An 11834-nucleotide genomic window follows, 5' to 3' on the forward strand; every position below is an offset into this window, starting at 1 on the left:
TTGTTCTCAGCTATTTTCACAAATGGACTTCTTTGATTCCCATTTCATTCTGGTGGACCCTACAACCATTCGATTTTAAATGCTAGTTTTACAGATACTTCTTACAAGATTCCAATTTCGTTTTTCACACCTTCACTTGTGTAGGTTTGCAATAGACCCTCTGAGAGAGCATGTTTCAGTGGTCGGAAACATGTTAAACTATGTGAAATGTTAGAGCAACAATCTAGATGTTCCTTGCAATAGATACATCTAAAACAAAATGTTTCCATGGATTCTTAAAATATTACTGTGGATCCCCCAGGTTACTATTTTACTTGCGTGAACCCCACCAAAATCTTATATGGACCTCTAGGAGCCATTAGTTGAGAACCACTAGTTTAGATAAAATACTGGGGTACGTTTAAGGTTTAATGAAATACTGAGATTGATTCAAATAAATACTGGGATACATTTTAGCAAATAATTGGGTAGGGTTAATCAAATATAGAGATAGGTTAACTCAAGTACTGAGATAGATTTAGTCAATATTGAGGTAGTTTAAGTTAAATATTGCAATATATCTAATCAAATATTAAGGAAGATTTCATCAAAAACTAGGACTTCATTAAACATTGGGCGTAAGTTTAATCAAATACTTGGGTAGATTTAATTTGATACTTGGGTATGTTTAATGAAATAGTAGGGTATGTTTAATGAAATAGTAGGGTAAGTGTAATCATATGCGAAGGTAGGTTTATTAAAATAAAACTTCAGGTTTAATCAAATATTGGGGTAGAATTAATTAAATATTAGAGTAGGTTTAATTAAACATTGGGGTATATTTAATAAAAAAAAAAGGGTATGATTATGAATATTGGAGTAGCCTTTAATCAATATTAGAATAGGTTTTATTAAATAACATGGTATGTCTAATCAAATACCGGGGTAGCTGTAATTAAATATGCGATATGTTTAGGCAAATACTGATGAAGGTTTAACCCAATACTTAGGTAAATTTCATCAAATACTGGGGTTGATTTAATTCATACTGGAATAGGTCTCAACATCTGGATATGTTTAATAAAACAATAGGGTAGATTTAATCAAATACCGAGACAAATTTAGTTAAACACAAGAGTAAATTTAATGAAATATTAAGGTAGGTTTTGTTAAAACACTAAGGTTTAATCAAATACCAAGGTAGATTTAATTAAGCATTGGGGACAATTTAAGCAATAAGATATCTGAATTATGTTTAAGAAAATAATGCTGCAGGTTTAATCAAATACTGGGATACGTTTAGTTAAAAACGGGAGTATCGTAATCAAATACAGGGTACGTCAAAAACCTTCTCATGTTTTGCTGGCTGACAAACGTTTCAACAGAAAACGCACAGCGGGCACCACTCCAAACCACGATGGTGACTAAGAACAAAGCAATAAGCATATTAGCTACATGAAGACACCGTTACTATCTACCTAACTTTACTTGTCATACCAGCAACAATGTAAAATATGGGAGGTTTACTGCTGCACTAGGGTAAGTTTCAGTAAATTCTAGGGTTGGGTAAAGCAAACACTAGGGTATGTTTAATTAAATACTGGGGTGCGTTGTGAAAGCGCGTGGCTTAGTAGTTAGGGTGTTCGGCTCACAATCGTAAGGTTGTGAGTTCGATTCCCGGCGGCGCGTTGTGTCCTTGAGCAAGACACTTTATTTCACGTTGTTTTATTCCACTCAGCCGGTAAAAGTGAATAGTACCAACATTTCAAAGTGTCCACCTTGTCACATGCTGTACCACGCTAAATCTCCTTGAGAACTACGCTAAGGATACGCGTGTCCGTGGACTGCTCAGGCACTAGCGCATTAATTTCATGGGCAGGATGTTCTGTTGCTCAGATGAACTGGAGCCATTATCGTCGTAAACGACGGAGCGCTAAATGTACTAGTGTACATTTAATCAAATAATGGGATATGTTTAATCAAATAGTGGGGTAGTTTAATTTGCTATACTCTAACTTTAAAAAATGTATGATCTTGTTCTTAGAAATTATTATTATTGTTATTGTTTACCACCCCCGCCTAAATCATCCGATCGAACCATGCTCTAGGAGACGTATGATTCAAAGGTTTCCAACCGTGTCAATTCCAACTATTTCTATACCTTATGTATATTTAAAATTACGTTACCTAATATGTCCTTACTATTTTCAAATGCCACCGGAGTCGACTTTCCCTTTCATCCTTTCGGTATCGATAAAATAAGTACCAGTTGAGCACTGGAGTTGATGTTATCCACTTAACCCCTGCTCCGAAATTACTAGCCTTGTGCCAGAAATTGAAACCAATATGTTCTTACTTTTTATAAGACAAGGGGGTAATTTGAGAGTGATTTGGTTGCTATTTATAACAGATCATGGGACGATATAAACGCCCCCGCATTAATTCGTATCCTAATCATTTGAAGAAGGAGAAAAGAAGTAAATAATAGGATCAGTAGAGCGCCTGACATAGTAATACAATGTATTTAGTTATGTCACTTCTTTACATTCTGAGTTTATGTCTATGCTTTAGATCCCTTTGGAATCGATAAAATAAGTTTTAATCAATAATCATGGGATCAATGTAATTGATCGACTCCTGCCATCAAACACCAAATATGTGATGCGATAGATATAAATCGTTATTACTTGAAGTAAAGTTTACTTCGACGTTGTCATCGCCTTTACATGAAATAACAGCCAAATTACAACCATGCTTTCAAACAGAGGAAAACAAAGAAACAAAACAACTAAAACAACATGTTAATAAAAATAGAAGGATTTGTGGATAATGTTGCCCTTGGATAAATTGTGAGAACATTAGAGAGGAAGGTCGTATATGGAATATGATGATCACAAGTCAGTTCTGAGAGAAGATCACTTGGAAGCTAAACAACACTTGACGACGACGATGACCGCCCCGTTAGCACCACCACTACCACCACCACCACCAACACCACCACCAGCAAAAGTACAGGCACTACATTACTACTACCACCGGCACTCCAGCAGCAGCAGCAGCAGCCTCACCACCAGCATCCCCATCACAACCACCACCATCGTCAGCAACAGCATAACCGTTTCGACTACTTCCACGAACAATAACAACTACGATGTCGACGGCAACAACTAGACAACTGTAACACCACCACCACCGCCATCCACCACCACCACCACCACCACCACCACCACCACCACCACCACCACAACCACCACCACCACCATCACCACCACCACCACCACCACCATCATCATCAGCACCAAGTGCAGCATCAGCAACAGCAATCGCAACGTTAGCAATGACAACGATGACAACTCAAAACAGAATGGTGAAATGTTGGTTATAGAAACCTGTAGAAATCCGAAGAAAAGACCGATATACTAAGTTAGGTCCATGTATATTCTAAAGTGAAATCTCGCCGGGATCTCTGCAGCTTTTCATTCAACGTGGGTCGATATAAAATAAGTACCAATCAAATCCTTTCTCTTCCATACCAAAACTTCTTGGTCAGTTGCCAAAAAATTATTATTTCTGCAAGATGAAATGCGCAGTGGATTTCTCAGTCATTATATTACCAAATTAAATGTATCATCACGCTGATCAACATTCGTAATCTTCAGCTGCTGCTGGTGTGGTAGTGGTGGTGCTGTTGTTGTTGTATACTTACATGTCATCCTCACCTTGTTGATAAAAGGTCATCGCGTTATTTTAGTGGTATTTAAAGTGGAGAACTGGCAAAACTGTTAGTGCATCGGACTAAAATTTCTTCCGGCTCTTTCTGTTCTGAGTTCAAATGACACCGAAGTCAACTTTTCATTTCATTATGTTAAAAATGATACAACCGACAAGAGCAATGTGCACAGATAGATCAAGAAGTTTAAAGAAGAGGAAACATTCATTGAAGACAAAACATGCAGTTGGAGGCCATCAGCTGCGCCTACAGGTACGAATCACCAGCGAGTGGCTGAATTGATTAGCGTGGACAGATGAGTCACAAATTGTGAGTTTGTTGTACAACTGGACACTGGTCACGATGTATTACAGAAGATGGTGGAAGACTCTGGGTATAAGAAAGTGTGTGCAAAGAGAGTACCTCGGCAATTGACACTAGATTTGGAGAAGGATGAAAGTCAGTTCCGATGTGCTGGAAGTATTTGAAGCTAATGAAGACATATGTTTTGATCTGGTAGCAGGAGATGAAACATGACCATTTCTTCTTGATCTGGAAGCAAAATCTCAGTTCAGGGAATGACGTCACACCTCTTCGCCGACCATGGCTTAAGAAGATCAGCAGTCAGTGATTTGTGCAGAAATCATGGTGACGGTTTGAGAGATGTCGAGGATGTCATTTTCCTTGATTTCCTGGTACGTTGTTGTACTGTGAACAGTGAGCAGCACATTGAGGCACTCAAAAAGCTAACAGAGGTCAGTTGGGGGAAGAGATTGAACAAAACTCTGAAATCAATTCACATTCTTCGCAGTAATTTGATGACAGAAATGAGGTGAAAGTGTTTGTGAAGAAGTGCGTACAACAGAGCACATCTGAATTTTTTAAAGAAGATTTAGGAGTTGGTTTCAACGATGGCGCGTATGCATCACTTATAGCAGGGACTATATTGAATCATACCTTTTATAGAAGAAGACTTACTCTGCCAGCATGTCCAATTTGAACAACAAATGAAGAAAGTTATGTCCACTTTTGCAGAACTCTCATAGGTATAGATATACAGAGGGGTAGGTTATTAAGTATCTGATTCTGCACTTATAAAAGATTGCCTTTTCCAAGGTGTCATATTTGTAACTATATCTATCCAAAACTTCGTGGCTGATTTCAAAACGATTTTGTGTTGTTTTGGGATCCTGTTGTGAATATTATCGGCAGAACAATGGTTAATATGCAACAATAGTCACCCATGTCTGTTCATATCACGGACACGTTTAATGTCATCAACATATGACATGGTTGAGCTTCATATTCTTGATGTAACTATTTTTCAGTTCGTTCGTGCGAAATTAGGGTGGACAGTTCACGAACATAATGTCATGGTTCAATTCCTGGCAGCGCATTGTTTCCTTGATCATCTTGTTTGATTCTACTTAGCTAAAAATGAGTACTATTGCAGTTCTCTCTCCTTCCAGATGACATATCCTGTGTGTACCACTGGGTGAAAGGGCGGGAGGGCTGCTCGCGATTGTATATGCACCTAAAGGAATTAGCGACAAGATGTTACCAAACCACAGTCTTTCACAGGCGACGGCTGGCTGTCAATCTATTCATAGACAATTTGTAGAGACAAATTTTCTCATACTGTGCAGAAAGCCTTCAATGTCTTCAATCCCCGATATATATTCAGCCAACAGAAAATAGTTCACTAAATGTTGTCCTTCTTCGCAGCAAACACAAAACTGAATCACCAGAGTTAATATAATAAAAACAACACTAACTATAATTCAAGGTCAAAAGTATCAGGGTAATACTTAGAGGGAGACCACATCAGGAGATTCATGTGCAACTGATTTTCCTAAGTGCATTACGGATAATCAAAAACTCCTTCTCCTGTATACATCCAAACACCAAAATAAACACACGCACATACACACACACACACACACACACACACACACACACACACACACACACACACACACACACATTATACCCACACATTGTATATATGCGAAGTAAGTGCAGTGAAATATCCTCTAGTGCTCTTTAGAAGTAGAGCAAAGCTCACAAAAAACTGAAAAGTATATTTTCTTTATCTTTGTCTTTATGCTATCGGACGCAGTATTCAGAAAATATGTTTTGGCGGAACATGGGATCAATGTTATGAGGTCTATAGGTGAAAAAGTCATGACATTTAATAAGAATAATAACAACTATATAGTATAAACTCTAAATTCACAAGATATTCATGGTTTTGATATTTGTTCGCTTTCGCAATCCATGATGCAGATAGAATAGAAATATTTTATTTTGTTTTGAGGCGTAAAAGTGTTCATTACAGCTAAGAAACAACACCGAAAGGATGACATCTTCCCACCAATGCTACTAAGTGCAGTGATATGTCTTCAGCTGCTAAAGTTAATGTGATAAAGAAATATGAACTATATTTAACATTTCAGAAAATAACTTCACCATGTGATCTGTCATAGTAGTATTTTGGATAAATTTGAAATGCCAAAAAAAAAAAACAAAAAAAAAAACAAAAATAAAAAAAAACACTCAAGTACCAAGTCTGTCTGTTTATCTATCTATCTGTCTATCCTGTCTATCTGTCAGCCTGTCTGTCTGTCTTCTGTCTGCTTGCCTGCCTCACCACCTGACTGCATGTGTATAAACACATTTGTAATAAATATAAATATATATATATGTGTGTATGAGTATATATGTATCTCTCTCGATATGTGTGTGTGTGTGTGTGTGTATATGTGTGTGCGTATCTATCTATCTATCTATCTATGAAATATACTTAAATGTGAGTAAGTGCATGTGTGTGAGTTTGAGAATCTTTGTGTGTCTGTCTTGGTGTGTGCCTATATATGTGTGTGTGTGTGTGTGTGTGTGTGTGCGCGCGCGTGCCTGCGTGCGAGTGTGTGTTTGTTTATGACTTAAAAATATCCCGATGAAAGCTGTATTATCTTATTCTAAATGTTAATAGGAATCTGAATATAAAGCTGAAGAAGAGTTTTCAATGGAATTACCATATTCCTGACACTAACACAGCATCAATTCCTGCTTATAGAAAGAAACCATGACCTTCACTAAGATATATTTTGTTTCATTTTTCTTATTCTTTTGCAGTTTATATGACAAAAAATATTTGATTTAACATTTTGAAAATAAAGTAAAATAAAAATTAGTTTCATAAAGGCCAAGCACACCAACTGGATGACCTTTCTTCAGAATTATAGAAATGTTGTCAAAGAATTATTACAAACTCCAAAGTGAAAAATCAATGGAGATATGCCATCGTCTTAACAATGTCGCTCAGTAGTGAAATCCTCAATGCAGCGCCGCTAAAATGTCGACGAATGTTGAGACTTAAAAAAAACCCAAAAAACAAATAAATTACAATTTATAACAGAAGAATCCCACCACACTCGCCAACTTCAATAGCTTCAGAAAAACACTAAAAACAAGTATATAAATAGATAAATAATAACAATCACAACAACAAACAAATTTAATAAACAAAGCAACGACCGGTGAGTGTGTTTATAGGTTTTCTTAATTATGTATCCTTTTAAATATAACAATATTGTTTTCAATGCACGTTTTCAGATAAAAATTCTTGCAAAATACATTAAATACCTAAATAATAGAACAAATAGTTAGTTTTATTGATATTAAACTGGGGTGTCAAACATACAGCTCATGGGCCGGATCCAACCCGCAGCAATGTTTAGTCTGGTTCTCTGCTCAATCTTTTTTAAAAACTAAAAAAATATTTCTTATAATTTTCGTTTCAAATTTTGGGTCTAAGCATTTTGCTCTGCGTGTTAACGATTCTGTCAGCTCGCCACCTTAATTATTTCTTTTAGTTTTAACGTTCTCTAAAATATATAAATCGTAAGTTCAGGGTTGTTAGAATGTATATTGATGCCTTTATCCAATTACTTTGGCTTACATTACAAATAGAGATTTGGGAATAATTGTCTATAACCAACCCGCAAGACACCCAGTTTTTGCTTCCCTCCAGCCTACGAAACCTAACAACTCAGACGTGTATATATATACATATATATATATATATATATATATATATATATATATGTTTCTAGTTTCAGCTGAGCGCTGTGGCCATGCTGGGGGCACCGTCGTTTTGCTCGACTGTTATTATTGAGAGCCTCCTCTAATATGTAGCATTTGGTGAATAAGGGAGTTTGATGTCGCTACCCTCATTTGCACCACCTCTTGCCACGAGGGAGGTTCATCTGGGACACGCGACAAGAAGAGGTCCAGTTTTGATCTGAAACACCTACATCCACGTTGTGTAGGTCTCTCAGGCTCTTTGGAAGAATATTAAAAAGCTGTGGGCCACTGAAACCCACGCTGTTGCAGTAACTGGTCCTGGAGTGCGATGTCATTGCTGGTATCTTTAGCACTGTGTAGTGTCGACCCGTTCTGGCATTTGTGTAGCTTTCATTGTCAAAATGTTACACAATTCCTTCCAGGATTTTCCAGATGTATATTACTGCATACCTCTCCTGCATTTGCTTCAGGAAGTAGAGTCTTAGCTGTTTCAGCCTTTCCCAGTAGTTGAGCTGATGCAATGACGCGATCTTCTTCGTGAAGCTTCGCTGGTTTGCTTCAAGGTCTGCTGTTAATTTTACACTGTTGAGTGACCACAGCGGGGAGCATTAATCCAGGCAGCTGAGGACGAATGTCCTCCAGAGGACCATCATGGTTTCCTTCTCTCTGGTTCTGAACGTTCTTAGGATCCATCCAGGCAGTCGTCTGCACTTTTTCGCCATTCTGGTAATGTGCATTGGAAAGAGGTGCCATAATTGCACACATGCAATTTACAGCTGTGCTGAGGACAGTAATATATAGTTTAATGCTGGAAAATTCCAAGCCCTGCTCTACCAGCGCCAAACAATGAATATAAAACCTACTGGGTACACTGGCCTACAGGGGTTTATAATCCCAGAGCCTAAATCAGTGCGGGACCTGGGTATTGACGTGTGTGATGATACCTCTTTCCAAGTGCACATTACCAGTATCGCGACAAAGTGCGGACGACTGGCTAGATGGATCTTGAGAACCTTCAGAACCAGAGAGAAGGAAACCATGATGGTTCTCTGGAGAACATTCGTCCTCATCCGCCTGGGTTATTGCACCCAACTATGGTCACCCTACAGTATAAAGTTAACAGCGGACCTTAAAGCAATCCATTGAAGCTCCACAAAGAAGATTTGAACTCGGAATGCAAGGAACTGGAAAAATACGGTAAATCATTCTATGTAACTCTATAATAACTCTGACAGTTTGCTGCGAACAAAAACGCGATCATATATACGCCAAAGCACATGCAACTAGACACATCTACAACGATGGACACACACACACACCGAGGCACACACACACACACACACACACACACACACACACATATGCATAAGCTGATATATACACCCACTCTATACATACATATATATATGTATATACATATCTTTTTCTCTCTCTATCTCACTCTATCTCTCTCAATATCTATCTATCTATCTATCTATCTATCTATCTATCTATCTATCTATCTATCTATCTATCTATGTATACACACGCACACACAAATATAAGTATATCTATGTTCAATATGAATATATGAATAAGCACACGGAGGCTTCAGAGTTGACCCCATGATCCGATGGATTATAAAAATGGGTTCACTACCAGTTGGTTATTATAGATATGTTACGATGCTGTTCGTAATATTAGAATATATGTATGTCCCTTGGGAAAGTATCTGAAATGGAGAAATTCTGCATTACTAGATCGTGTGACTTGCTATCTTTCCATGCTTGTTTGATAACGTTTTAATAGTGAGAAATAGCAGCCTACCAAAGGGAAGAAGAGCAGACAGGCTGGCGTCGTTTGGAAGAAGTAACGTAGGAATGAATTTTCTTTTGAGCACACACACACACACACACACACACACACACACACACACACACACACACGCACACACACACACACGACCATTCAGCTATACACACACAAATATAAGTATTTCTATCTACTTATGTATATATATATATATATATATATATATATATTGTGGTGAGATGGAGGAAGAAGACAACAAGAAGCAAAAGGACAGAATGAAACGTTGGACCTTACCTTGCCGACCGTAGCGGAGTACACGATCGCTCCTGATCAGAACACGTCTTTCTCGTAACGTCGCTGTTTTCTGACTGACTCCATGTGCTAGCCTTCGACCGCGTATCGCCGACTTCCGATCTGACCCTTCCGGTCTGGCTACACCTCTGTTTGCCTCACCCCTCCCCACCACAACACACAGCTCATCACAGCCCATAACACCACACGCCCCCCTGATCTATAGATCATTCAACCGGCTCTCCCACTCACTCCTTGCTCCCGAACTACCTTAATTGGTTTCATAATCAGCCAGCCAGGGAGGAGGGTACCGCTCCCTATGTGGTCGCTGTGCGACCCCGGGACTGGCCTGAGTTCCTGGCGCGCTGCCTTCATCATCTTGCCTACTGCTGCTGTCTTCATCATTCTGCCCACTGCAGCTGGTTCCATCCTCTGAAGCACTGACAATCTTCCGCACATCCAAAATAGGGCGTGGCATACCATCGACTGAGACGTTGTTCTTTGAATTGATGGAGGTTATAGTTCCTTTCCCCCATTGTGATGTGCACCGTGCATTTGGGGGTTTTACCCAAACTTCTTCCCCGATCTGCACGAAGGTGTGCTCTTCTTCTCCCCGGAGTCGCATTGATGCAATACACGGGTGCCTCCACTCGTACCTGAATATTGCCCTGTGTGGCACCGACTCCTCAGCCTGTCCTGACCTGGGCGACATATTGTACGAAAATACGGCCTCGATTGGCGAAATGTGGCCCCTCTCTGCCATTCCTTGGTCGGCCACCTTTTGCTGTCGCCGTTGCTGACAACGGTGTAGATCTACGACAGGAAACTAACATACGAGCTCTCGTTATTATATCCGCCATGGGCATGACGTTCACGTCCGGCAGTTTCTGCAATTCGACCGACAGGTGGTCAGGAAACCCAGTCACAAACGCCAACTTTACTGTTCGATCCAGCGATTCTCCCTCGTACCCCGTCAGTCTAGCCAACCTCCTAAGTTCGTTGACAAACACGTCAACCTGTTCGCCGGTCCACTTCGCTCTCCCCAGGGGAGCGTACGCCTCAAACATTCCTTCTGCGAAGGCCTCCATCAAGCGGATTTCTATTTTCTCCGCGCTAACTTGGTCCCTCTCTTCCATCTCTAAAAATAGCGCCAACGCCGGACCATCCAAGTAGAGCGGTAGAAAACTTGCCAAGTCGCATATCTCTTGGAGCTTCGCGACCAGCTTCATCTTCTTTAGCCATGCGACCACGTCCGTGTCGCCGCAAAACGGTTTAATTATATCACTAGAAATCCGGACTACACTCATAATTTTTTTTTCTTATGGGCCGAAATAGCTTGTGGTGAGATGGAGGAAGAAGACAACAAGAAGCAAAAGGACAGAATGAAACGTTAGACCTTACCTTGCCGACCGCAGCGGAGTACACGATCGCTCCTGATCAGAACACGCCTTTCTCGTAACGTCGCTGTTTTCTGACTGACTCCACGTGCTAGCCTTCGACCGCGTGTCGCCGACTTCCGATCTGACCCTTCCGGTCTGGCCCTTCCGGTCTGGCCCTTCCGGTCTGGCCCTTCCGGTCTGGCCCTTCCGGTCTGGCCCTTCCGGTCTGGCCCTTCCGGTCTGGCTTCACCTCTGTTTGCCTCACCCCTCTCCACCACAACACACAGCTCATCACAGCCCATAACACCACACACACACACACACACACACACACACACATATATATATATATATATATATATATATATATATATATATATATATATATATACATATATGTGTATCTATTTCCTCATGTATATGTATGTATAAATATATATGTAAATATATATATGAATATATATGTAAATATAAATGTATATACATGTATAAATATATGTAAATATAGTATATATATAAATATATACAATATGTACCTTAATGAAGTAATGCGAAACTATTTCTTTATTGTGTGTAACTGTCTCAATTTATGGATAATT

The 11834-nt window shown here is 39.5% G+C and overlaps 1 long non-coding RNA gene across 2 annotated transcripts in view; it reads right to left on the bottom strand.

Moving 5' to 3' along the window:
* Positions 1-11540, bottom strand: part of LOC128248879 (uncharacterized) — a 113466-nt gene extending 101926 nt beyond the window's left edge. The window contains exon 1 of one of the 2 annotated variants that reach the window (XR_016243354.1): positions 11258-11540. This is a non-coding gene — a long non-coding RNA (uncharacterized LOC128248879). Of the gene's footprint in view, positions 1-9859; positions 11169-11257 lie in introns of those variants that run through there. The other variant, XR_016243353.1, reaches the window with a different exon arrangement.
* Positions 11541-11834: the final 294 nt, after the last annotated feature.

This window comes from Octopus bimaculoides, chromosome 10 (assembly GCF_046866305.1).
Source record: "Octopus bimaculoides isolate indiv1 chromosome 10, ASM4686630v1, whole genome shotgun sequence".
Lineage (NCBI taxonomy): Eukaryota > Metazoa > Mollusca > Cephalopoda > Octopoda > Octopodidae > Octopus > Octopus bimaculoides.